We start from the raw sequence: 27,147 nt of genomic DNA on the forward strand, positions 1-27,147 counted from the left end.
AATTAGAACAACACATTTTCATGGAATCGCACATATCATAAACAAAAGACTCTATAGCTCTACCAGCAGCCTATGCCATTATTCTGATTTGTACGTGAAAAGGGATGTTTATGCTGTGCTTGTGTTCTGACAACAAACTAACGCTATTGACTTTATAAGCGGCTTCGATCCCTGCCGCATCAGCTTCATCAATCGCACAGACTCTTAGCAGATGCTTGGCTTTTCAGGGTGTACAAGACATCCGGAAGACGGAGAAGGAGAGGTTATACTCAGTCAAACCCGTTCCACCAGTGCACGTACCTGCACTGCGTGCGACGAGCCGTTATGAATTTGCATGCAGAGGTGCTATATGTGTAAATGGCTTTGTAGAGCTCCATTGCGCTGAGTGATTTACCTTTACTGCATAATGCCGCAGTTCCAGCTTCTCCTTCCCCATTTGCAGCCAAAGTTCTCTCTCTCTCTTCTCTGTAAGTAGTAATCTGTCACTCGTCTAATACAAGAATGAGAGACAGAAAGCAGGGAAGCCGCCATTTTAATCTCTCAAGCAGAAATTAAAGCCCACACGACGTCCTACGGTGAGCTCATCGAGGAAGAATTACAATCGGCTTTACTAATCTACTTTACGAATCACTTTCCATCAGTTAAGTGTTTTGAATTGTTCACCCTCCATGAGGGTTTTTACTATTTTCTGCTGCAGTTTTGATATATTATGCGCTTTTTTAATGGTTGGTTTGACTTTTACTAAGTCAGTTTATTAAATGAAGAGACGTTCGGCTTTGCATGCACATTAGCCTCGGCACATGTGTGCATGAAACCCGTCTAGTGCACAGCTGCCCCTGCTTTCACACTTGGCGTTCACACACACTCGCACACGTACACACACGTCAATCAAACACACATTTACTGAGGTGCCACTAGACACATCTGAGACTCTGGTTCCTTGTTTGTCTTGTTTTGTACCTCACGTTGTTCTCTCCTCCTGAGCACAAATCCACTAACCTACATCCTCAGATCTTCAGACCGTGCTTGAGGGAATCCCATGACAACTGTCAAAAAAATGTCTGGGCCATATTTCACCTCAAAAAACAAGAGTTATATTTTTTTTTTAAATGTTATATAGATATAAATATATAGATTTTTTTACATCGAAAAATGATACTATTATTAAATGCAATTTTAGTGATTATTATAATATGAAATAAATATTAAATATATATCAAGATTTGTTATGTTACAGCCTTATTACAAAATGGATTTAAAGGAACACATTGGGCCCTATCTTGCACCCAGCGCAATTGACTTTGTACACCGACGCACGTGTCATTCCTATTTTGCACCCGCGCAAAGCGCGCTTTTCCCTCCACAGAAGCACGTCGCTAAACTAGTGAATGCACTTGCGCTCCCTGGGCGGTTCAGCGCAAAAAAGGAGGCGTGTTCCGGCGCAAACAATCCCTGGTGCTATTTTGCTGTTTCATTAAACAATTGCGCCACTGACCAGAAAAAACCTAGTCTAAAGTCAGTGGCGCGTTGCGCGTTGTTCATTATGCTATTTTAAGGGCGCATGCTTGACCATAATGTATAGCGTGCACAACGCGCATACACTTTGCTCATGTAATCTACACAGATGCAAGTTATTTTTGCAAATCATAAATTGTTACACTAAAAAAATATTAACACATGAGATATCTTCATCTTCATCCGTCATATGACGGAAATCATTGTGGTGTGCCACGAAGATGTGAAAAAATAGGCATAAATCTAGCTTACAAATGATTCAGGCTAATTGTAATAATTAAGGATAAGACCTGTTTGCCCAATAGTGGCAAGACATATATGTATATAAGGACATCTGACAAATTGGTTTGTCCGTCAAGAACCAGGAACAAAAATCGACTGAAAAACTGAAAAAACTGAAAGACTGAAAAAAAAAAGACTGTGAAATCACCTTTACCATAATGTACAACATTACAACTTCACTTCTCTGTCTTTCACTGCTCTTAAAAGAACATCAGTCTCCTCGGCTGTGAACCGCTCCTGGCGTGCGCCTGGTAAATACGCCATAATAATAGCAATCCATAATGGAACTTGCGCACCTGCTTTTAAAGGGAATGTTGGATGACGCTCGGATTGGTTTATTCACGTTACGCCCAAACCACACCTATGAATAATGAAGTTACTTCAGACCAACCCATTTTAGATTTGCGCCGGGCGCAAGAGCCATTTATCCCGCCGGGAAAATAGCAACAGCGCCGAGACCCGCCCACAAAGTTACTTGCGCTTCGCGTTTTGACACTTGCGTTTCAGATCGTTAAAATAGGGCCCAATTACTTTTTGGGACTTTAGCTTATTTACCATATCCCCCAGAGTTAGATAAGTCCATACATACCATTCTCATCATCTTCATGCGTGCCATAACTCTGTCTGACGCACCCACCGCTAGCCGAGCTTAGCACAAAGACTGGAGGTAAACAGCTCCAGCTAGCCTACGGCTCAATAAGTGACAAAATAACGCCAACATTTTCCTATTTACATGTTGTCATGTGTATAGTTACATTGTGTACTAAGACCGACGGAAAATGAAAAGCTGCATTTTTCTAGAATGATATGGCTAGGAACTCTTCTCTCATTCCTGTGTAGTAATCATGGAACTTTGCTGCCGTACCAACGATATTACGCAGCGCCTGAAAATAGTCCCCAGCACACTCTCTGTGCAAGCAGGTTGTCATGTTGGTTATGTTGACGGAAGTTAGCCTATTTTCAGGTGCTGCGTAATATCATAGCGCTGCTGCACCCATGGAACAGCAGCAAAGTTAATTGATTACTACACAGGAATGAGAGTATAGTTCCTAGCCATATCAGTCTAGAAAATCGCAACTTTTAATTTTCCATCGGTCTTAGTACACGATGTAACTATACACATCACAACATGTAAATAGGAAAATGTTGGCATTATTTTGTCACTTATTGAGCAGTAGGCTAGCTGGAGCCATTTACCTCGAGTCTTTGTGCTAAGCTAGGCTAGCGGTGGGTGCGGCAGAGTTATGGCTTGCACAGAGATGAGAATGGTATGTATGGACTTATCTAACTCTGGGGGATATACGGTTTATAAGCTAAGGTCCCAAAAAGTCGGCGTGTTCCTTTAATTCGTTATTTTCCTCAAAATTCTACAAACAATACCCCATAATGACAACGTGAAAGAAGTTTGTTCGAAATCTTAGCAAATTTGTTAAGAATAAAAAATGAAGAAAAAAAAAATCACATGTACGTAAGTATTCACAGCCTTTGCTCAATACTTTGTTGAAGCACCTTTGGCACCAATTACAGCCTCAAATCTTTTTGAGGATGATGCTACAAGCTTGGCACACCTTCTTCTTTGCAGGACCTCTCAAGTTCCATCAGGTTGGATGGGGAGCATTGATACACAGCCATTTTCAGATCTCTCCAGAGATGTTCAATCCGGTTCAAATCTGGCTGGGCCACTCAAGGACATTCACAGAGTTGTCCTGAAGCCACTCCTTTGAGCCATTTCTCATGTAATGCGATGTATGTAAATTACCTCTGTTCTGATTGGTTAACCTGTTTGTACCAGCATTTGCACTGTCGATGTAACTTTAATTTCTGAATCCTTTTGATATATAAATGTGGGAATATGTTAATGTGATGTTATAACCGGTTCTCGGTTTTTACAGGTAGTCAGGGTGGACTGGGGAGGGTCTACATGGAGAGTGTGTCAACGCAGGACATTTAACGTCACTATTTCCAAACAGCAATTCAAATCCTATTTTCCATGATATGTCCCACTTTGTTTTGTATTGAATGGTAAAGCTAAACTGCAAGGTTAGGCAGAATCCTGTGTCTTCTGCCCTCACAGGGACATGGCCGGTTGCCTGGTATGTTGTTCTCTGGATGTAATTGAGATGTTTCAGAAGCTCCAGTGTGGCATGTGGCACTGAGGGACAGGCCAAGAGCACAGGAGGAGAGGAGAGCATAGTGCTATCTGTCTGTCTGAGACTAGATGACGTCGGTCAATTCAACAAATACCATGACCAATATACCCCCAAACATATACCTCTCCACAACTTCCCCTCTGCCCCTGCACATGCACACACTCCCTCTGTGAGCCTGTGGCGGGAAGTTAATTGGCAGCATCTGCTGTCTAGAAGGCAACGTACCATCCCAAACCCCCTCACCCCCCCGGGCATCTGGAGACACCAGTCTGGCTGTGGGCACCAAAAGTGATGGGGGGTGTGTGGGGTAGAGAGTGAGAGAGAGAAAGAGATACAGAGAGCAAACTTGCAGCTGGCACTCTTGCCAGCGGGGATGTGGTCAGACAGGCTGGCAAGCTGTGCCAGGCAGGGACGCCCCCAAGGGACAGATGGTTTACAGATCTGGACAAGATGCAAGGAGAAAGAGAGAGAAAGCACAGAGAGATGAGATCCTGACAAATGCAAAAAATGACTTGCTTTAAAGATTAAAATGGAGCAGTTAGAATTTGGCAGTGTAATTAATTTTACACAAATAGGGCGAGCTGTCTAAATTCTTGTATTTTGAAAGTTCTAGGCCTTAGACTTTCAGGAGTAATAGAAGCATTACTAAGATGAATGATGCTGCTATAGTTTTGTGTGTGGTAGAAGATTTGATTAATATGCAGTGGAATTGTTTAGTGTAGGACAGTGAAAGTTGCACGACACAAGATTCTGAGTAACTGGAAATTAAAAGTGATCATCATAGTTGATGGTTAAACTATAACTGTGCATTTTGGACCAGTGAGATCTATGAACCAACACAATCAATTCTGGATTTTGAATTAGGTTTATATATACACTGCCCGGCCCAGCAAAATCGATTATTATGTTTCTAGCATGATATATGTTTGGCAACAGTTCGTCTAACCCTAATTGATGGAGTGTGTAGCTTTTCATTTCTTAAACAACCATGTAGGAAGACACATTAGGGCCATATTAATTTCTCAGACTCAAATTGTGAAAGAATGGTTGGGAGGGAGCATGAAGAATCATTTTCACACATGAATTGGCACCTCTGAGTGACCTCAAAATCACTGAAAGTCTTTGGGATATGCTGATTTGGGTTAGACTTTACAGAGTGCTTGACTCTTGCATTGTCGATACAAAATCTTCACCAACAATGGATGGAAATAACATCACAACATTTATTTCCATCAAGAGGTGCATACATTTTTGGTCAACATCTTATTATTATTAGGCCCTCAATGTATTTGTATAGTTAAATATATAAAATCTATTGTTTTAAAATGCGTTATTGCAGTGCTTGCCAGACGTCATCTGGTCATTGAGTGTGAAAAGGACTGCTTTTATTATAGAATTATAATGTTGCATAGCTATATTTGCCTATTTTATTCTCAGGAATCACACAAAGTTATCCAATTTCATGCTGAAAAGCTGTATTCTCATGCAGGTCCTGGTCTCTCAAAAAGGCAATTGGCTTATTTAACTGGAAGGCAGGACATCCATTCGTGCAGCCACCATATTGAGCATTGCAGTTTCTCCCATTGAGATTTCTATGAGGGGTCCATCTCTTCCTCATCTACTGCTTCTGCTTTGACTCACCAACCCTCTGACCTTCATCCTGTATTTACCGCCATCTTGCGCTGATATCACTTCCTTTGAGACCTTATTTAGACGAGTGTGTCATTGTTTTGATCTTGTAAGAGTCACCTTGTGTGGTCTTGAACAAAAAAACACAGCTGACATCATTGCTGTCCCTGCTTACATTACAACAGCAAACATCACAGACTTTACCAGCATGCCTTAGCGTCACTAAATCCAGCTGCACATTTAGACATCATCTGCTGAAGAAAAGATATACTTATTAATATTAAACCCTCAGTGTCAACCTAATGTACAACTGTGGTATGAATTTCCCAGAAGGCATTATTAGATTATGCAGTTGAGAACTGTTTTGTGCTCTGTAGTTGACTGTGAGAAAGGCAAATCAGAAGTGATGTTGTGGTGGTTTTAGGAGGAGAGTAAACCCTGTCGCTGTCTGCTCTCAGCATCCTAACACCAGCACTGCCCCGGGCTACATTAACCGATGGGCCGTACCCTGTGATGCTGCTTCCTGCTGTACGATCTCAACTTGGACCTGATGCTCACATCTAATGGAGCTAATGTGGATGGATTTCAGCTTGTATCTCTGCCATCTCACTTGCATCAACTCTCATCCCTCTGTTTTTCCATCTCTCAGTATTTCAGCCCCATCTCCATCAGTGTGTGTATGTGTATGTGCATGTGCGTGTTAGTGCAGTAGAGATGGAGTGCAGACTGGCGCCAGGCTGTCTCCTTGGGTCCACTCCACCTACTCTCCTGATGCAGTCAGCCAACAAATCTCAGCCGTCCCCTGGGAAAAAGGCAAAGAGGAAGAGAGGGAGGGAAAAGAGACGGCTCACCTGCAGCAGAGCATACACATAACCCCCCAACAACTCGGTTTTTCTTTTTACAAACAGTTTTGTACTTTGTCATGTGAAGTGTTAGATCTCACTAAGAACGTTAGTCACCATCCCAATAATTAGGCTTTGATGTTCTGGTTTTCTTATACACAAATATGAATGCTGATTAAATTAATATTGTTGAATTTATTATGTTAATTTATTTAATAACTTACTATCACAAATACTGACTGCGAAGAGCACCAGTCACCACCCCAATAATCAGGCTTTGATGTTCTGATTTTCTTGTACACAAATATTAATTATTACAACCCCAAATCAGAAAAAGTTGGGACAGTATGGAACCCAACCAAAAAAAAAGAAGTGATTTCTAAATTTACTTTGATTTGTATTTCATTGCAGACAATATGAACAAAAAATATTTCATGTTTTGTCTGGTCAACTTCATGTCATTCAGACCTGCAACACATTTCAAAAAAAGTTGGGACAGTAAAGTATTTACCACTTTGTAATGATGCCATTCCTTTTCACAACACTTAAAAGACGTTTAGGGACTGAAGACACCAAGTGATGAAGTGTTTCAGGTGTAATTTTGTCCCATTCTTCCTGCAAACAAGTCTTAAGGTGGACAACAGAACGGGGTCTTCGTTGTCGCATTTTGCGCTTCAAAATGTGCCACACATTCTCTATTGGAGACAGGTCGGGACTGCAGGCAGGCCAGTCAAGTACCCGTACCCTCTTCCTCCGCAGCCAGGACTTTGTAATGTGTGCAGAATGTGGTTTTGCATTGTCTTGTTGAAATATGCATGGACGTCCCTGGAAAAGATGTCTTCTTGAAGGCAGCATATTATGCTCCAAAATCTCTATGTACTTTTCAGCATTAATGGTGCCTTCACAGAAGTGCAAGTTACCTTTGCCAAGGGCACTGACACAATCCCATACCATGACAGACCCTGGCTTTTGGACTTGTTGCTGGTAACAGTCTGGATGATCCTTTTTTTCTTTGGTCCGTTTCCACTGTGTGATGGTCCATCCCAGATGCCTCCGAGCCCAGAGAAGTTGACGGCGCTTCTGGACACTGTTAACATAGGGCTTCCTTTTGGCACAGTACAGTTTTAACTGGCATTTGTGGATGTAACTACATATTGTGGTACTTGACAAAGGTTTTCCAAAGTAGTCCTGAGCCCATGTGGTGATATCGCTTATAGATGAATGACGATTCTTGATGCAGTGCCGCCTGAGGGATCGGAGATCACAGTTGTTCAGCTTAGGCTTGCACCCTTGTCCTTTACGCACTGAAATTCCTCCAGATTCCTTGAATCTTTTAATTATGTTATGCACTGTTGAATGTGAAATATCCAAATCTCTTCCTATCTTTCTTTGAGGAACATTGTTTTTAAACATTTCAATAATTTTCTCACGTATTTGTTGGCAAACTGGCGATCCTCTGCCCATCTTTGCTCCTAAAGGATTATACCTTTCTTGGATGCTGCTTTTGTACCAAATCATAATTACAATCACCTGTTGACATCACCTGTTTCAAATCACATCATTATTTAACCATTTTACCTCATTACTAGCCCTAAATTGCTCCTGTCCCAACTTTTTTGAAATGTGTTGCAGGTCTGAATGACAGGAAAGGATGCATATTTACAAATGACATGAAGTTGACCAGACAAAACATGAAATATTTTGTGTTCATTTTTTTTTTTTTTTTTGCATTTTCCATACTGTCCCAACTTTTTCTGATTTGGGGTTGTATTTATTTCATTACACTTATTGCAGCCCATGGCCATATATTTTATATGTAATTAATGAATGTATGTAATAATATCTTCCTTGTATTTAATAGTAATATTAAGACCTATACATTACATTAACATTAACATTAACATTAATTAATATTAAACAATATTTTATAATTAATATAATTTAGTGAAGTTAAAGTCATTATTAATATTAGTTATAGTGATGTATATTTAGATCTATACATTACATTATCATTAATATAAAACAATATTTTATAATTAATTTGGTAATTTTTTTTTAACTATGGCAGTAATAATATTAGTTATACTTTTAAAAATTAAATATTAATAATATTACTAAATTTAAGTGTTTTCTGTTGTGGGGCATTCTTATGTGAGGCATTGTGGGTGGTTGCCAGGGCTTTGCTGAGCAGTTGCTATGGTGTCATGACATTTTTTAGCACATTGCAATGGGGTCGCTTGGGTGTTCTGGGTCATTGTAGGTGTTTTCCACATATGACTCAAGTCCCTCCTTCAATGTAAGTCTATGGGATTTTTCAGCATTTGTAACTGTCCACCAAGGTCGATCACTTAAAAAAGCAGTAGTACACTCTTCTCAACAAGCCACATAGCACAAACCCTTGCACCACTAATGATGAAGTTTCCCAAATCCCGTCTGATATTGTTCAGACAAGCAGGTAGTCCCGACCCAATATCGTACCAGAAGCTGACTCATCGGACTGGTCAAACAAGCGAAATATTTTGAAAGCACCATAGAGTAGCAGTGTTTACACTCTTTGGGGAAATTATCCTAAGAATAGCTTACTTATAATTGTCTAACAGGCATAGCAAAAAGCATTTCAACATTACCTTCACCTTCTTGTAAACAGCAGAGAAGCTTCCTTACTTTAAACAAGTAAATCTGTATAATGGCAATTATGATGACACCGGCTGTGCCCTCATAATCTCAGATGTCCCACAAGGCCAGAGGGTACTCAGGTGGGGAAAGTCTGCAAAACCATGGAAAAGCAGCGCGTAAACACATACACAGACATTCACACCAGGGCACCTCTTAGACGTCACCCTGTCTGGCTGTTATTACCATCTTTTCTCGAATGCACACCTGCCTCCACCTCCTACAGTCTGCGTATGGATGTGTGTACGTGCCCTGTGTGATTTCTGCCCTGTGCCCCATGAGAGGGCATGGCGCCATGTTGGCTGGTTCATAGGGCTCATATGCTCTATGATAATTACCCCAGACATCCCTCAGCGCAGCAGGGCAGCTACTTACCACCATGGGGTCACACTTATGCACACACACACACACACACACACACACACACACACACACACACACACACACACACACACATTATATTACCACTGTTAGCCACTGTTGGATGAGGCTCGCTATAGCCTGATCACTATAGGCACACCCTCACTCCCACCCTCTCGCTCTCTCTCTCTCTCTCTCTCTCTCTCACACACACACACACACACACACACACACACACACACACACACACACACACACACACACACACACCATTACGCTGCTGCTACAGATGGGTTGAGCCACCTGGGACACGCAGCCCCATGTTGGGGTGTTGTATTTTATTATACTGATGACGCATTAGTGAGTGAGAGAGGGAGATCACATGAGCCTTATTGTGTGTAGGCAGACAGGGTGTGGTCCATGTTTTTTCAACAAAAAAAAAAATCCTTTTTAAAAAGTGTGATGTAAGATGAGTCATTTTGGATTAAAGGGTGGGTCAGTTCTTCTAGGCCCTATAAACACAAGATCTATGGCCATCTACTGGCCAAGAAAGAGCACACAAATAGTGTTCTCTGTCAGCCAGTGCTTTCTGTTGTTCATTCATCCACCAAGCAAGAGAAGTATAGAGACTGAGATGTTAACAGAAGATCAGGGTTTGGCTGTTAGCATATGCACACAAATATATATTAATTTAGAATATTTGTACACTACTGTTTAAAAGTTTGAGGTCGGTGGGTTTTTGCTTGTCAAGGCTGCATTTATTTGATTGCAAATACTTTGCCATAATATTTCCTAGTAATATTGTTTTCATTGGTTTTCTATTGTCACATATTTTAAAATATAATTTATTCTTGTGAAGGCAAAGCTGGATTTTCAGTATCATTACTCTAGTGTCAGATGATCCCTCAGAAATCATTCTAACATACTGATTTGTTGAAAGAAATTTGTTAAGAAATATTTCTTGTTATTATCAATGTTGAAAACACAAGTACTGCTTAATGTTTTTATGCATCCTTTGATTAATAGAAGGTTCAAAAGAGCAGCATTTACATTTTTGTAAAAGTATTCACTGTCACTTTTGATAAATGTATTCTGTCCTTGCTGAAGAAAAATCACACTTACCCAAAACTTTAAAACATCAGTGTGTGTAAAACTGTCATCGTGATGTAATTTCCTAAGTTCAAAAGTTTTTGAATCACGAAGCAGTTAATTCACATACTTCTGAGTGGTTCTGCACCAACTGCCATTGAGATGAATGTGAATGCTAACGGATAGCTTTCTCCAGATAAAAACCTCTTTTGATGTAAGTGTTATTTGGTAATACTAAGGGTTTTGGATTCAAGCTTTCTTTTCCCAGTGCATTTATGTGTGTTGTCTGCGATTGCATAGTTAGAAGCGCTTCAGGCTCTTGAATTGGATTCATAATAAGAATCTTTGCTGTTGACCCTCTCCCTGTTCTCTCTGTCTGTGGATGTTGCTTCTTATAGCATCACTATAGACACCATAGGGAAATCTCATCTCTTCCCACACACAGCCAATGACAGGGGCCACACTAACCACCTGCACACTGCTGGAGCCATCCGCCAACCAATTATCTGAAGATTACTGTTTTCATGTTTGTTCGTATTTCCTTGCGTTTGTTTGTTTGTTTTCCATTTATTTAGTGCCCATGCATTTCCATGCATTTGCATATAAGCGTCTGTTGTTAAATGTCCATAAACCCTAGTGCACACTACAAGACAGAAGCTTGTCACCCTTTCATGTTCATAGTCCGCAACAAAAAGCCCCAGATCATAATGTGCGGTGTGTACACTTGTGAGTCACGCAATTAACTATGTTTCCAAAGTTGTTTGAAATCCAACTGACCTGCCAGGTGTGCACACCGTCTCAGACAAGCAAGAGAGCAGAAATTAGCTGTGTGTATAGGCAGGACCCAGATGATATGCCTGAATAATAGGGCAAGATGTTGGAAGATGCTGCCCTGAAAAACAAGAGTGTTCTTTTACTGTTAAATTTGAGCAAATTTGGAGATAAGTTTAGCATAATCTAATATTATATTAAAGGAAATAATGGATTTTTTTTTTTATTGAAACCATGTTACAGTGGCAATTGACCTATCGGTAAGCCCCGCCCCCCTTAGTTAATTCTTTGAATTGTCAGTCTATTTATTAACTTACATCATTGTTTTGCGGGTAGCAGAATAATCTATCGTGTCATCGCGGCCGTGATCAGACGTACGGATGTATCAGTGTCCTTTGCATACATTTCATTTGAAGAAGACGTGATGAAATATGTGCGCATACACGCTGCTGGTTCATGTTTAGAGCACTAGAGTATATGAAATTAAAAACTTAAGCGCGCTCGCTCCGGTCTATATATGTGCCATATGATCCATGTGGTGAGCGTAGACATGTGCCGGTAAACGGTAATACGATATACCGCAATAATGAACATGCACAATATTGTTATCGTGGGCACTTCAAAATACCTTGAATAATTATTTATTATGAATTATTCAGATTTTTAGAATGTATTTTAAGAATACTTTACCCATCAACCGTTTAAAATAAACAACGCGTCAAAGAGGAACGCGCACTGATGTAAACAGACCGTTCATGAGCCGAGCACATGGCGGAAGGCGTGAAGACGCACTGAAGTGCACATTCACTTTCAGACAGCAGAGGGCACTGACGGAACAGCAGAAATACAGCCGTTTCCCCAGTAACCACAATCCGGTCATCGTCATCACATAACCTAATACTTAAAGACTTAAAGTCGTTTTCAAACTTAAATTTTTTTTTTACGTTTTAAATTACATGCCCTAGATATTGTTTGAATATGTTCTGACTGTTGTTCAATCACACACTTTACAATATGGCTCCATTATTTAACATTAGTTCATTCATTAACAAACTGACAATGAAAAATACTTCTAAAGCATGTATTAATCTTAGTTAAATGTACATTTCAGCATTTAATAACACATTATTAAAATCAAAAGTTGTAACTGTATCAAAGAAGAATAACTTCTGTAAAAATGTAGCTATTCGCTCTTTGTTAATGTTAATGCATTAACTGGCGAGACATTATTGTAAAGTGTTACCTATTGTTCTTTATAATTCTTTAGCACTTTAATCTGTTTCAAATATTTGTTTACTTTATACATTTTTGTGTATTGCTTTATTGTATTTAAATGTTTGGTTCTTTTGTTATAAGAAAGTTTTTAAACCTGTTATAGTATGACAACACTTTTTTTGCAACTTTTTTTTAAATATCGTGATAATACCGCATACCGTGATAAAAGCTTCAGCAATTAATCGCAACCTGAAAATTTGATACCGGCACATGCCTAGGTGAGCATTGTTAATCTCATCACGGCGCTCCGCGCAGAAACCGCTCTCTCTCGCGTGTCGCGTGTAGTTTGAATTCTCCGCTGTTATCAAGGGCTGAATCCGAAATCACCGCCTATAACCTCAAATAGGGCATTATTTGAGGGGACAGCCATTTGAAGTGGTGTCCGAAACCGTAGTGGACGTTATTGAGTGCACTCATTCAATCCCACATTGCACCGCAATAACTATTGTACAGCCGATGTAATGCACATAACGGCTGTCCGAATTCACTCACACGTTTTCATTCACTCTTTCAAGTGAACTATATTAGTGGACTAACGTAGGGGATAGTGAATGAGGCTTTAGGGGTGATTTCAGATTCAGCCATAGGCTGTAATGTGATCTCAGCTGTGCTCTCACTACAGTGCAACAGTGAAACGGGACCCCTCTCAAACAGTGACTCGCTGCGGCGCGTTCCAAACGTTGTTTAAGCGACATATACCGGTATTGCGGTATAATCAAAATTCATATCATAACAAAAATAAATACCGGTATTCGGTATGAACCGGTATACCGCCCGGCACTATTTAGGACTGCTATTTAATAGCCTTACCTTATAGGCCTATTTATTCATCAGTATTAGTCATATTTGTACAATTTATGTGTATGTCAAGTAAAGTGGGACAGCACTTCATGAACTATAATAATGATTAAATTAAATTAAATAATGCAAATGCCAGTAAAAACATATCAGTCAATTCTGAGGGGGCATCTTACCTCACAGGTCTCATTTTTAATTTTCACATAATAAAAGTGTAACGCTGTTTGTTCGTGTGGGAAAAAGGAGGCGGGAACCGGCGAACATTCAACAATAACTTTAATCAAATAAATAAACAAAGTGAAAGTAAAAGTGGCAGCCCCTCACGGACGACTGCCGCGCGCACACACATAACAAACGTAAATAAAAAGCAACTTAAAATCCAGGCCTGGTCCTCTCTCGTTCTTCACTGGAGCCGCGTGCTCCCTCATGAGAGGACTCGAGACCGGTGTGCCTCGCAGGTGACGTTCATTCTCAATCACGCACACCGATCTCGCTCGCTCCTCCCATGTCTCTCGCTCGTCCACCTCGCCACTAAAAGTTTAGCCTCAGACTTGTTCTGGTTAATTTTAAACATTGATGTTCAGGTGTTATGTAATCCTGAGGGTCAATTTTCTCCATTTTACCCAATATCCTTGAAGGGATTTCATCGCAGGAACACATCGCTGGAACTGGGAAGGATTTTAGCTATAGAAATGCCTTTTGGGGGGACTAAATTAGCTCCTACTTCAGAGTAGGGTCTAACCCATCACAATAGGAACTACCATTGATGTAAGTGCACGCTGATTGGCCTGAACACCGGCACTCGCTAAAAAGCTGCGTAAACACAGAGTTTACATATATTGTATCTACTCCACGAACTAACATACAGAAAGCTGATGTTAACGGCACATAAACGTACAGAAAGCTAATGTTAACGCATTTATCTGTCGCCTTTGTTTGCAGCGTTCTTTTCTCATCCTCGATATGTAAAACTTAAAGCCCTACTTTTTGCTCTTCATTATGTCTACATTCTATCTCCGTTATCACGAAAACCCACGACACACAACTAAAACACAGCTCCGATCACGGCGTCCTCCAGTTGTTGAATGGCACGCTTAAATAATGTTGCTGACAGTCGGCTTACGCCACTTCGGAGTTCCTACTGGCAGTTTGAATTCAACCAGGAAAACGGCCCTAGGGGAAAATAGTACCCAGGACTGCCCTGATGGCTAGTTCCTCTAACCAAGGGTACATTTACATGACAACATTGTACTAAAAACAGAACCGTTTTTTCTTTGCGTTTTTCACGTACAGACAACGTTATCAAATGACCCCCGTTCACACAAATCCACAAACATGACTAAAACGTTATATTATGGCCAGGCCAGTAGTTGGCTATTTCACTTGGTAAAAGAACACTACGCGCCTACAGTCTGAACATGTAGTATGTATGCGCATGACATCACCGTTTTCACAAATTGACATTTTTGTAGTTTACACAGAGACTATAATGGTATTGTTTCCAAAAACTTGCACTTTGAAACCGTTTTCAAAAGTTTGCATTTTCTGTCCCCAAAACCCCATTGTCATGTTAATGAACAGCCAAAATGCATAAAAAGTCTTCTGTTTTTAGTGGAAAATGGTGTTGTGTAAACTGAGTTCCTATAACTGCCCTGTGCGAAAGCCCCTATGTTGTCTACAATCAACTCTTGCATTCTTACATGAATGACTTTGTGTGATTTCAAACAGCCGGGGTTGAGATTATGTAAAATGTGTACCATAATGCTGACAACACAACAGACAGTGAAACTGTGAGTGTCTAAAAGTGGGCAGGACGGCAACTTCCTGTTTTGCGGTGTGCGCTAATCTTCAAGTAAAATGGTCCTGTCCTTTTATGTCAGGATGTGTTTGTACTAACCATCACAGCATTAATGTGCCCTATGCAGAGCTGCTGTATTGATTAACCACTTACTGTTTAGCCTTTATAGCTCCTGTAGCCTTTGGTGCAAACTTTCGGTATTTTGTTCAATAGTATGAGTGCCAAATCTCTCCAGCTCCCCTGTACTCAGGTCACATAATCTCACAGCTAATCTTAACACCGACACTCCCGGGATATTCGTATTCTCTCTCCGTTTAGTTTTTTAAGACAGACCAACGTGTGGTAGTGCATCTGAATGTGCCGTTTGCTGTTCCGATGTTCCAGCATTATCCACCCAATATCACCCCTGAGGTGCCCGGACGCTCTTTTTGTCGGGCAGCAGTCATAAAAAGCGCTAGGTTGGAATATATTAGCCTGAGAGTTTGTCTCTTTCTCTCTCTCATGGGTGTACGTTTATGATCTGAGCTGTAATGAGTAGATGATTTACGAGCTGTGAAGGCAGTATGATGGCCAGGGCTCTTAGCGCTAATATTACACATGTCCCCCTGCGCTTGTGAAGAGCAATGCATCTCAGACTTTACCACACGTTAGTGTGTGTGTGTGTGTGTGTATCACTGTGCTTGGTGCACGCATTTGGCATGTTCAACCACGATACCACTCAATAGATTAGCTATTTCACAGAATTTATAAATGCTTGAGCTCAAATGCAGCTATGCATTTCAATCTAGTGAGGGTAATAGATCACGATAGACTCAGATTTAATCTGTCACTACTTATTAAAGAAAATAAACCCCTATAGGCTCACTTTGCATCAGTAAAATGGAATGCTGTACTGTAATCAATGTCTGGAGCCTTCTGAAATTCATTTTGGCGTCTGTGCCTTCTCTGAATGAGACTAATGTAAAATAATCGAGCAATTTGTGTAGTTTGAAATCTAAGGCCACTTAAACCATTTTTTGGAATAACATCCAAATTTAAATGAATGACTGGATCACCTAATTATCTTTCCATGTGTGTACATGGCCCTAAATTCTTGGTTTGACTGAATCTCACTTCTAAGTACGAAAAGGGCAGTTGGCTTTGTCAATGGTGAAGTAAGTTGTCTAAATTTAAATTAAGTCAGTATGCCCATAAATTGCATAGGAATATAAAATCAAAATAACCATTGTGCATGATTCCTCTTGCAGTGTAAGGGCGTCTTGGTAATATTAGCCCACAAGTTTGTTATTAACCCATAACCCAAAGAATTATACTGTGGTGCAAAACTCGTCCAGCACCATTTGTTGAGCCTTGCTGACACATGAGCTAGTGTGATTGAATTTTGGGCCACTTGACGAAACAACAAATTGCCACTGAACATTTTATGTTCATTGATCTTGTGCACATCCATTTTTTAATGCATTGTATGTATTGTATTCTGCATTGTTATTGCAAATTCTCCTGATTCGTAGCCAAGATAATATTTTCTAGTTGGTTAACTCTTTCCCTGCCATTGATAAAATTTCCCGTAATTTATGAGATTTAATGCTTCCCCGCCATTGACTTTTTTTCCGGCCTACCGTGTTTTCACAGTTGTACAGTAGGGGGTGCTATAATGCAACTTCTTAAGTAGAGAATCTCCGGATCAAAACACAAGTGAAAAAGAGCAGAAAAAAGCAATACAATCATTGTATTCATTGTGGGGGGGTGCTTTTGTTCTCAGCTTTTGTTCAAAATGTTGCTTTTTTATGAGACCTGAAAAAGGAGAATTTTTTGTTTGTTTGTTTGTTTGTTTGTTTGTTTGTTTGTTTGTTTGTTTGTTTAAAAGCAGAGGCTCTGTTCTTTATTTTGATATATTGCATGTTCAAATGTGGTATTCATACAACAAAATATTCCGGGGGCCATGAAAATTTTGTGAAAATGATCAAAAGTGTGATGCTGATGGTTAAAGAGTTTGTGCTGAATAGAGTGTAATGAGACTTAATATGTTTATAAGCAACTGGAAAAAGCACAAATGTCAGGGCATGTCAGGGCATGTCAAAAGTTCTCCAGGGCCCCAAACCCCCCTCAGACCCCAGAGGCTTAAAGTTAGCAACAAAAATAAAAATGGCCTGTGATAGTCCTAAAAGCATCTGTAAAACAGTGTTGAAATCTACGCTCCAGTTAGTATAGTTTCGCATCAAATGTACTTGTTTTTAAGCAAAAGTGTTTAAGGAACTAATTTACGGAGTTACGTTTCAACTTTTTATATTAAAAAAAAAAAATGTAAAGAAAAAAAAAATAGTGAATAACAAAAACTAATTTCTAGCAAATAATAAAAATAGATTATTATTTTGTGGTGATGCCAGTGCATATGTTGGTAGGGTTAGTAGAACAACTGGCGTGCAGAAAAAAATCCTTATTGTAGAGACTTGATTAGACACATTTTGGAATGGTGTGCTTTTCTACACATACTGACTAAAAAATCCCATAGACCCGAGCCATATCGGGGCCTGAATATCATGGAGACATGGAGGTGGGCTCTTTTGAACTAGGCTAGTATATAAGTAACCACACAGAACATCCTAGCAACTGCAAAACAACACCCCGGCAACCACCCACATGACTCTAGCGTTGTACCATCAAGAATCACTCGTATTTTTTTTTTTTTTTCAGAATTTTACCAACACAAAATATAATGTCTATCCTCGTCCCCAAATTGGCTAATTTGGCCCACGGCTCCAAGGGTAGTTTCATTCTCCTATCTCTGATCCTCTATATGCATTCGACACTCTTCTCCATTTAGAGAATCACACAGTGAATTCGCACGCCAAAAACCCCTCATTTCAAACATACCATCGCACATGGACAGCTAGACCACAAAGCAAGTGAGGTTGCTTAGTAACTGTGCCATCCAGTGCTATTCTCCAGTCTGATTCATGTCCCAAATGATAGATCAATCACAGGAGGGCCACTCCACTCCCTCTACCTCTCATATTACGACAGAAAAATCGAGAGAAAAGAAACGGCATCAAATGTAAAACAATAAATGCATTAGAAGAGGGATCGCTTGTTTGAGCAATAATTACACAATATGGGCCTGCGTCCAAAGTCAAAAGAGCCTTCACAGATCTGAGAGTATCATTGTCTTGATGAAATGTAATATCCGTATATGTAATAGATCCTCTTTTTTTTCTCCAGCTGTTTTTGTCAGGAGGATGAGAGAAGAATTGTGGCACTTGACAGCTTTGTGCTCATATTTGAAACCATTTAACCTTCACAACATTAAGCAGATGACAGCCAATGCTCTTAGAAGAATAGGGGAGGGCGACAAACGGAGAGCGAGAGAGATGGAAAGAGTCAGAGACAGAAGCCACTGAGATGACCTCTACGCTTGATTGATTCGAGAATATAGACAAGATGTCCTGCTCCATATGAAAGCTAGCAATTTTCCCCCTCGTCTAGTTCTGTTCAGAGGGAAGCGACAGCCGCGCCGGCATCAAAGGCCCCGTCGTGTTCCTGCTAACACAGTTGAAAAGAGCTGCGATTGGGAATGACACCTCGGTACGGGCCCAGCGCACACATGGAAATTGAGATACAACCGCTAGTCAGCGATAGCCTTGCCCACTCAAGTTGAAGAAACTTTGGGTTTCTTTACTCTTTCTCTAACAAGTTATGAAAACTCTTTCATTTTTAAAGTCCGTGACCTTGAGCTCCAGGCGTTGACCTTTTCTCTATATGGAAAGAGAGCCGGAGAGCAACAGCTCGCTGTGGGGAGTGTGTATAAAAGGCGTTCGGGGGCAGCTGAATTGTTAAGCCGTGTGTGTGTAGGTTATTGTCCGCCGGCCTGTTTTTTCCCCCCTCAGACACACAGCGAGATAAATGTGTTTTGGAACGGGGGGCATTGTACCACATCCACCAGCACAGGGAGGCATGGGGCACTATCATTTAGATAAAACAAATTACCAGCAGCCACAACGAGAGAGAGAGAGAGAGAGAGAGAGAGAGAGAGAGAATGATAGAGGCGAGAACATACATTGCAGCGAAGATAGAAAACGCCCAGCAGGTTCGAGATTCACCAGGCGCTCTCTCTCTCTCACACATAGAGGGGCAACACAAAGCTATTTTCTCTGGCCAATAGCGGCGCAGCGGCGCGAGAAAGGCGAGCAGTAAATTCCCGCTGGGTAATTAAAATCAATAGCCACGACTCGCTCAGTAGCCAACAAGGTCAAACGCTGGAGAGGAACCGGGATAATGCCCAAACAGATAAATAAAAAAATAAAGTGAGGTGTCACGCTGTTTCATTAACCCTGCGTGGGGAGAGGTGTGTGAGCATGTGTGTGTGTGTGTGTGTGTGTGTGCGCTAATGTCTGCTTGGCAGGGTACTCGGGGTGCGCGACAAACAGACGCGGGTCCTGAACCTAACCCCACTCCAACGCAGGCCAAATACTGCAGCAAGCACAGCTAACCCTGGTCATAAGACTCACACATAATACACATACATACTGTTTATGTAAACAAATATATGTCTCTGTTTATAAATTAAATATATTTGAAATGAGCAAATGTGAATATTTAAACATTTTGTCTTTTAGGACCATTTCGTCTTATTTTTAGTGCTGGTGAAAAATTAATCGTCAAAAGTTTGTGTTTACATAATACAAGTGTGTGTACTGTGTATAATTTGTATGTATATAAAAATACACACACATGCATTCCATGTATATACTATATACATAATTCATCTTGTATATAATATAATTTTTTAATAAAAATATAACATATTTTTCTTAAATATATACATGCATGTGTGTGTATTTATATATACATAATAATTATACGCAGTACACACACATATATATATATATAATGTAAACATAATTTTTAATTTGGATTGCGATCACTCACGATTAATTTTATTAATTCCACGATTAATTAATTTTTTTATTTTTTAACAAAAATGTAAGAAAAAAACTGTTATTTAAATTGTAATGTATGTAAAAGACTGTTTAAAGTCTATTTTGCTCAACAAGGCTCCATTTATTTTATCAAAATACAGAAACAACTAATTTTGAGAAACTTCTGTTTTAATATAAACAGAAATTACCATTTTGTTATATTTTAAAATGTTACTTATTCTAAAATGTTACTTATTCATGGGATATCAGGATTCTTTGATGAATAGAAAGAACACATTTATATTTGAAATAAAAAATCTTTTGTAACGTTATAATTATATTTACTCTCACTTTTGAGCAATTTAATACATCCTTAATGAATTAAAGTATTATTGAACAACCTCTTTAAAAAAATTTTATTGCATTAAAATACTGTTTAAAAGAACAGTTGTAAATTAGAATAAAAGTAGAATAAGGGGGTAAAATAAGGGGGCCTTGTTTCAAAAAAAATATTTGTTTGTTTGTTTGTTTGTTTGTTTACATTTTAATTTAAGTTTTTATTTTGGTTTACCTGTGTCTATTCAATTGAATAAAGTGTGTCTAATAACTGAGGAAATCTTTCAGAATACACTAGTGCATTTACAGGTGTTTACATATTGGTTAATAGAATATTATTACGCAAAATTGTGTTGGTGTGTGAATTGTGGGTGTCAGTTTGTGTTTTTTTAGGTGTCATATGGTTAACATTGAGTGGGATGTGGTGTGTGTGTGTTAAGATGTAAGAAACTGATAGTGAAGGGTCATGTGTTTGTTCGTGATGGAGTATATTGTTGCCAAGCCTGACATGCATTAGAGATTAGAGAATTTAATGTGTCTCCGTGAGCGTGTTAGCAGTAGAGTGTAGTTTGGACCAAGCAGGCACCTGTCCTGTGTGTTAACACTCTTTTGAGACACGTAGAGATAGCAGTGTCGTAGAAGTTCCCCAGAGGATTTCTCAGCTTGATCGTTCATTTGCTGTCTTTTCCTCCACAGAGAAAAGCTAATTCACTTTCATTTCGGCTCAGCGGTTCACTTTGTTCAGGTTGTAGAGGAGTCTGTATACATTCTGGCGTGTGTGTATGGATGAAGCTCTTTTATGTTGGCATGCGCTGTGTGTGGCTGTTTTCATATTTGCATAGTTCTACATAGCTTTATTTCTCACGGGATTCCTAATGAACATCAGGGAGGAACGTGCTGTTTTAAACAGCCAATCACAATGCTGCACTCAAGGGGCTCGCTATTACAGGAAACAAGCTGAGCAGTGCATATGTTGTATGCATGTTGACAGCATTTGGAACATGCCTATAATGTCCAAAAATGATACTTATGTAGCTAGCTGACTAGCCAAATACTGTACCTGGAACATATAGGGTCAGATTTACTAACAGCTTGCAAACCCTCTTTTGGAGTTAAGATCAATTGTCATGATTTACTAAAAACACGCAGTGAAAAATTTTCGCTGAAAAAGCGCGGACACAGGTTTTTTTTGCTGCTGACCTTATTGCATATGCATTTGTAAGAGTTACCCTTTCAGACTCACGAGTATTTAAATGAATCGTGTAGGGGTGTACGATATTCAAACCGAACCGAAAAACCGCGATACACCACCCACGGTTCGAACCGCGCTACTCTCATGTCGAACCAAGCGCGCCCTGCTGCCCCGGCCCAGCTCTCACTTCACCCTATGCCACAATTATAATTTTTTTATTCCTTGACATAGTAATAGTAATTAGTACACTTTTAACAACTAATAAGAGCTGTATTTTTACTAGCGCTGGGAATCGATAAAAAAAATGCACTAATTAATCACTTTTTTTTTCTGTAATTTATCGCGATTAATCGCAAGTTTTTATTATTTTAAGTTTTAATATTTTGATATTGTAATAATTTCAGTTACTCTCCAAATTAATGTAGAAACAATTTAAAGACAGTATATTTTAAATATGTGTTGTAATGGCATCTTTTTATGAATGAAGGCCAGTATCACTGAAACTAATGTCTCTATGTAACATTTATTACGTTACATTTCAGTATAACTGAAAGCTCCCAATTTCAACATTTATTAGACTTTAAAAAAACTACTTTTAATTTAAGTGAACTTAAAACAATCTTTACATAAACCCATTATAATAAATGTTATTTTTACTATTTTTATTTTGGCCTTCCCTGTTAGACATATACAGAAATGTAATAGTTATCAAACACCTTTCATAACTGCATAAATAATAAATGAAATATAGATTAATCATCATTAAAGCTACAATTTTCTCTGTTCCCGTTGTTCTTTGATGAACATTAATGACAGGCATCATCAGTGCTCCTGTCACTTTAAGAACGGCCGCTGACGAACATGACGTGGATCTGACGCGCTGTCCCACGCATCTCATTTCCTCATAACTCTTTAAGTTAATTTAAGACGTTATTTAACTAATTTAAGACTCCTAATATGAGAATACTCAAAATTCTCTGTATTGTTGTTATTGTTTGTTCAAGAGCAAAAGAGAACTCGATGTGAGCAGGAGAATGACGTGAGTCTGTCTGTGCGTCGAGTGTGTGTGTGTAATTTTTACCAAATATTATTATAATAATATTATTTATTAAATAACTTTTGTACTAACTTTTACTAACTTTTGTCTTCTAAGTGCATGTCACGTGACTTGGGTGATCGCTCAAGCTTCATGGAAGGACAAAGAAAGCCAGTTTCCCCATTTAGTCAGGTAGGCTAAATGCTACCTGGGAGTCCCAGCAACATCGTCATTTTCGTAGCTTGTTACGAAATAAAAAATCTCTCTCACCTCAGAAAAGCGCTTTCCTGTCCTGTCAGCCGTTATACTGTCCTCATAGCACACACTCTTTAGTTACACAACTAAAGATTATTTGAGCATGCGCGTGCTGTATATCACACCATGTATATAAAGCAAGAGAAACTATGAGCAACGTTACGATGTCAATTTGTAAGTCATGAAATAAAAGTAAAGTACCAATAAATCACAGTGTGTTAGCTGGGAAAGCATGCAGGTATGATGTTCATTCTGCTCATCAGGAGCAGTTTATATGATTCATTAACAGTTCATGATGTATTGTGTATTCACCATGGTAACTGTTGTTTCCATAACCCTATAATGCCACTTTATTTCCACTTTGTTATTTTGTTTATTTCTAAATTAGTGTGGTGGCTACTTTATAGTATTAACAAAAACTGCTATTTAATAGCTTTAACTCATTCATCAGTATCAGTCATATTCATACAATTTATGTGTTTGTTAAGTAGGCTACAGTGGGACATTTACTTGTGGTGTCATCAATTTGTATGAAATAAATGTGCTAGTTTTTTTCTATTTAAACATTATGGTAATTGGAGAAATTACTAATTAGTAGATTATTTTTGACTAGTCTACAGTGCCGACTTTTATTTTAGTTTAATCAGGTATGCTAACTGCTCTAAAGGAAACGTGAAGCCAATGTATAAAGTTATTAACGATAAAGTTAATAAATTAAATGATTGTTGTTGTTATTATTAAGTTAATAGTGAATCTAGTGTTATTATTGCTGGTTCCCTGTCATGAACCCTGACTCCACAGCAAACCGAACCGAACTGTGGCTCCAAAACCGTGACATGAACCGAACCGTGGCATAAGGTGTATCGTTACACCCCTAGAATCGTGCATGGCTGATTTACTAAGGTTTGCGCTAGTCAAATTACTGGTATTTGCGCCATTATTTACCGTCCAATAAAAGCATGTCTTAAACCAAATGTTAATTTGCGCTGCTCTTGGTAGATTGTGTTGGTCATTTTGGAAATGATCCGGCTGCGTCTGTTCTTTAATTAGCGTGTTGTCATTAGATCATGCGCAGAACTTTCCACTCCCATCTGCGCTTTTTATTGCGCTCTCTTGCTAATTTGCCCTGTTTAGTAAATCTGGCCCATAGTTTCTATTTGCATTTTTTTTCTGATATAATGCAACTTCAATTTTATTTTATTTTATTTTATTTATTTTGAATGAATGAATTTCAGAATGTTTTAGTAGTTTTAGCTTGATGGTGATCAATGTCATAAATTTGTTTGTTTTAATATTAAAATAGTGATGTAGATTAGTCATAATCTGAAGTATTTCTTATTTATTTTACATAATGTCTTTATTTTAAACGTTCAAAATCCTAAAAAAAGATTTTTGCTTCTCATATTTTCAATATAGTCTCGGGCTTTTGGATCGCACTGTATATGTCTGTGTGTTTTGATATGTATTTATGCGTGTGGGTAACTGCAGATAAGGGAACAGGTGTGTGTTTATAACTTTTGAAGCGTTCAAACAAAAACACTAACCCAGTTACATCAGTGTACAGTGTGTATGTGAGTTGTTTAGTGGAAAGGAATGAGATGGAAGGACTGGAGGTTTATTTTAGAGAGCTGTTTCCTCTCTCTTATCAGTATGACCGTGTGGAAGCTTCTGTGCTGTTCACATAGATAGCATCTCCATCTGATCTCTCTCTCTCTTTCTCTCTTTCTCTTCCCAGTCCCACAGTCAACCCATCCCAGCTCTGATCTTTCCTCTCTTTCTCATCTTCTCACTGTCTCCCTCCCGCTGTTATTCTCTCCATTGCCTTCTATCGTATGTTCTTTGCTTGTCCTTCACTGCTATTTGCTCTCTCTCTCTCTCTCTCTCTCTCTCTCTCTCTCTCTCTCTCTCTCTCTCTCTCTCTCTCTCTCTCTCTCTCTCTCTCTCTCTCTCTCTCTCTCTCTCTCTATCTCTATCTCTCTCTGCAGATGGTGCAGATTTACTTTCAGCAGCTCCATATAAAACTGATTAACAGCACAGTATATCATTTTATATGCAAATAACATTCCTTTCATTGTTCATCCTGCTCATTGTGCATTAAAGAAAAGTTCATTGTTTACAGTTTGCTAGTGTTTGCTTTAATCTAGATGGGTTTTTAAAGGGGGGATCATAGGAGAGAGAGAGAGAGAGAGAGAGAGAGAGAGAGAGAGAGAGAGAGAGAGAGAGAGAGAGAGAGAGAGAGAGAACTGTCTGAACAGCAGTAATGTGAGTGACTGTGGTTGGCCTGCAAGTTTACAAGATTATTTACAAGATTATAAGATTTATTTCATTTTTTTAATTATTTGTTATATCCTTTTCTTCACTTCATCTCATTTCATAGTCTTCTCACCTCTTCTCTCTTTTCTTTTTTTCTTTTAACTTTGTTTTATATTTATTTAATCACTTCTCATATTATTTAATCTTAATGTCTCTCTTCTTTTCTTTTTTTAAAAGTAAATTGCCATGTCAGAAAGCAATTGTCTGTCATACACAAAGAATCTAATTCACTGCCACTGATGACATGAAACGTCATTTGCAACATTGAACTTCAGTCATGTAAGATATTTCCAAATTAAACAGAACGATAGGCAGGAAATAATCTAGCTTTGTTTTGACCCAGCTGGGTTGTCTTAAATATTTTACGGTTTATTTTTCAACTACTGCTATACAAGAACTACATTGCTGGGTTAAAATAAACCCAAATTAGTTTGGAAATTAAAATCACACACAGAATTACTAGAGTAACAACAGTAATAATCAAATAATCAAAAGGTGAACATTTATTTTAAAAGCCAGAAGACAGAAATTGACACAAATGTAGAGTAAAAACAAGGTGAACATTTATTTTAAAAGCCACAACACACAGAAATTGACACAAATGTAGAGTAAAAACAACATGTACATCTGTGTGTGAGGGAGATAAAGTTCAGAAAAGAATGACAACTCAACAGTTGTACTAGCCTAGATGCCAGCCGAACTTAGTCCCGCCCACAACATTTGAGGTTGCAAGTTCGGTCTGGATCCATTGTGGAGCAACTATCCTCGAACCAGAGCAGTTCGGACCAATCAAATTGTCAAGGCGGGTTTTATACGATGATGGACAGATGATCAACAGTAACGTAATCATCCACGTCACCAAAGAGTGCTTGGGTTGAATTAATTCTAATCCTAAACTGAGAACTTGTTCGTAAATGCATTTACCTTTACTTCTCTCAAAAATGATGATCGTGTTGGTAAATACTCTGTGTATCCTTAAAATCTTTTTACAACACCGGAAAAGATCGTTTACACTCATCATCTTCTTTCTTCCAGCGTGTGTGCAGTTGAGTTCTGTTGACAACTATGCGTTGGTCAACATATGTCACTTACTCACTATGTTGTCACTATGTTGCTCTGATTGGTTGTAGATCTATCCAATTGAGTGCAGATGCATTATCTTTCCTGGTTTGGTTGAAACGCCTCATAATCACAGCCCAATGGAGCAGTATCAGACTCATATTCTGACTAGAATCTGAGTAGGATGATGTCTGGCTACAGTTGTACAGCTTATACAGTTTCTCTTAAAATTTCTCTTTAAAAGTGTAATATTTAATAACTTTCATATAAGAACAAATTTGACCATATTTGTTTATCACTCCTCTCAAGTGCCATTCCAGCCTGTTCAGTTCACGCTCATTGGTCGCATATCATCGCTACACTCCGACAAAATCCTCCAGTTTTCAAAGAACACATTCTTCACTACAGTCAGTTTCCAAGTTTTCTCTCTTCTCCGCTTCGATTAGTGTTCTTCTATTCTCCAAACATATTCCTATCATAAGCGCTGTGAACACGGATAGGCTCATTTCAAGTGCCGCTTTTTCAGTTTCGGTTCCCATTCACCGCAGTCCAGTTTTAAAAGGACACTCTCCTCGCTTCAGTCAGTCTTCTACTAGTTTTCTTTTATTTTGCACACATTTTCCTGTCATGAGCGCTGCGAACACGGATAGGCCAAGTGGCATCAGCACTCACAGAACTGTTTGCGTTTGAACTTGTGTGACTTCTCTTTTACGTCCGCATTACGTCCGAACTTGAGTGACTTCTCTTTTACGTCCGCATTCCCAACCCAGCACTGTTGGGATTATGAACGATTGTACACAAATCAACCCAGCTTCCTTACCCAACAGTCTCAACCCAGCATTTATGTTGAAAAAATAA

The 27,147-nt window shown here is 39.0% G+C and overlaps 1 protein-coding gene across 2 annotated transcripts in view; it reads left to right on the forward strand.

The window, feature by feature from the left end:
• Positions 1–27,147, forward strand: part of agbl4 (AGBL carboxypeptidase 4) — a 498,974-nt gene that overhangs the window by 221,411 nt on the left and 250,416 nt on the right. The gene's annotated exons all lie outside the window — the stretch shown is intronic.

The sequence above is a fragment of the Gobio gobio genome (assembly GCF_949357685.1).
Source record: "Gobio gobio genome assembly, chromosome: 10".
Lineage (NCBI taxonomy): Eukaryota > Metazoa > Chordata > Actinopteri > Cypriniformes > Gobionidae > Gobio > Gobio gobio.